This window comes from Coregonus clupeaformis, chromosome 37, assembly GCF_020615455.1.
Source record: "Coregonus clupeaformis isolate EN_2021a chromosome 37, ASM2061545v1, whole genome shotgun sequence".
Lineage (NCBI taxonomy): Eukaryota > Metazoa > Chordata > Actinopteri > Salmoniformes > Salmonidae > Coregonus > Coregonus clupeaformis.
In genome coordinates, this window is record NC_059228.1 from 14,869,713 (window position 1) to 14,872,212 (window position 2,500).

A 2,500-nucleotide genomic window follows, 5' to 3' on the forward strand; every position below is an offset into this window, starting at 1 on the left:
GGGACTTTAGTCTGTTAGCGAGGACCTTGGCAAATATCTTGTAGTCCGCACAGAGCAATGCCACAGGCCTCCAGTTCTTAAGTTCACACAAGTCCCCTTTTTTGGGCAGGAGAGTCAGAGCCGCCCGACGGCAGCTCATCGGCAACTCTCCTACCCCGACGCATTCACGCAACACGCGAAAGAAGTCCAGTCCAATTATTCCCCAGAATTTTTTATAAAACTCCACTGGGAGTCCATCGACCCCCGGTGCACGGCCGGGGGACATCTGGGTTACGGCCTCTGCCAGTTCATGGGACAACAGGGGAATGTCCATTTCATCCCTTTGTACCAGAGAGAGCTTAGGGAGTTCGGCAAACAAAACCTGAGCACACATAGGATCACACAGTTCTGCCTTATACAATTCAGTATAAAACTCCACAGTCCGCTCCCGCATCTCCCCCCACCACAGAGGTCACCCGCCCATCCGAAAGCCGTAGACAATGCATACCCTTGGCTTCACCGCTCTGTCTTTCCAAACCAAAGAAGAAGGAGCTGGGAGCATCCATCTCCTTGAGCATGGAGAACCTAGCTCTTACAAGTGCTCCCTTTGCTTTAACCTGGAAAAAACTGCCCAGGTCCCTACGTAGTTCAGCTAGATTAACCTGGAGGCCTACATTGCCTTGCCCCACCAGCTCTACCTCCATCTCACTAATACTACGTTCGAGTTCCCCCAATACTCTCCTAGCCTCTGAGGATGACAGAGCTGTATACTGTTGGCAGAACAGCCGAATTTGGACTTTTCCCACATCCCACCATTGACTCAGAGACTCATACTCCTCTCTTCGCTGCCCCCACCTTTCCCAAAAAGTCTGGAAACCTGAGCAAAAAGTGGCATCTTGTAAGAGCTTTACATTAAACTTCCAATAGGATGCCTGCCGAGGCCCTGGTGAAATAGACAGCCGAGCCATGGTTATGTGATGATCCGAAAAACCCACCGGGAGAATGGTAGCGCCCAACAACCTATTGCTCTGATTCCTGGACATGTACAATCGATCAAGTCGGGCTGCACTCACCCTAGCCCCAAAGACCTTCACCCATGTATACTGTCTTGTGTTGGGATGTCTAGTTCTCCAAACATCAACTAGGTCAAATTGATTAAAAATGTCCCTTAACACCCCCACTGAGCCTGAATGAGGCTCCTCCCCATTTCTGTCTTTCGTAAAATCCATCGTACAGTTCCAGTCCCCGCCGACCACCAGCGTCTCCTCAGGCGCTACCTGTGAGAGTTCCTTTCTAAGACACCCAAATAGAAGCCCCCTCTCTCTCCCTGTGTTGGGCGCATACACATTTATAAAGACAAAACCCCTGTTGTTAATTTCTGCCTTTACTACAAGCAGTCTACCTGTACACACCTCTTTTGAGGAGCAAATTTTTACAGACAGACCCGGTACAAAAAGGACTGCCACCCCTGCACTAACATTTGTTCCATGGCTCAGCACACTTGCCCCTTTCCACCAGAGCCCCCAATCAACCTCATTCACCACATCGCTATGCGTCTCCTGCAGAAACAACACTTGTACTTTTTTTTGTTTTACATATTCACCCAACACACTCCTCTTTCCCGCATCTCTGGCGCCATTAATATTGCGAGCCTACCCAAAGAGTCTCCATAAGAAGTGGGAGAAAAGCCAGCAAAGAAAGAGACCAATAGCAAAGCTCAAAAAGCTCCAGTGCCAGAAAGAAAACTTTCATCTAGACAGTGTCTGAAGGTAGACCTTTACGCACAGTTGTGACCCACTTCCTTAACCTAAACCGTTTCCTGGGTGAGAGGACACCATGCCCCTCATTTTTCATTGCATGTTGCACTGATCTTACAAACTTTCCCGGATCGCAAAAGAAAGCCTCAAGATTAACCTTTTTCCCCTTAGTCTCCTTCAGGAACCTTGACAGTTCCCTCACTGTGTACTTTGACTCCTCTGACTGACTGGCTGTCAGCTCTGGACCCATTGCGGAGGAGTCTGAAAAGAAATCCTCCTCATCGTCTACTTCCTCAGACTCACCTTCCTCCTCCTCATCTCCATCTCCCATCCTGACCACCTGTCCTTCCTCTCTAGTCGGGGCCTCCCCCCGCACCAGGCAACCTGACCACCTGCCCTTCCTCTCTAGTCGGGGCCTCCCCCGCACCAGGCAACCTGACCACCTGCCCTTCCTCTCTAGTCGGGGCCTCCCCCCGCACCAGGCAAAGGTTCCTTGGTGTCTTTCATCACACTAGCCTCTGCCTTCCCACCTCCTTTCTTCTCCCCCTTTTTCCTCTTCCGCTTGACACCCTCCTCCACCCCTCCTAGTCGCTTCCCCTTCCCCACTACACTCTCCTCATCCACTAACATAACCTGACTAGACCCAGCCTCATCTACACCACCATCTATAGCATGACTAGACCCAGCCTCATCTACACCATCTATAGCATGACTAGGCGCAGCCTCATCTACACCACACTCCATAACATGACTAGACCCAGCCT

The 2,500-nt window shown here is 50.7% G+C and overlaps 1 protein-coding gene across 3 annotated transcripts in view; it reads right to left on the minus strand.

Annotated features, from left to right (window-relative positions):
• LOC121553706 (E3 ubiquitin-protein ligase MARCHF8-like) overlaps nucleotides 1-2,500 on the minus strand; it is a 161,557-nt gene that overhangs the window by 153,312 nt on the left and 5,745 nt on the right. The window lies entirely within an intron of this gene.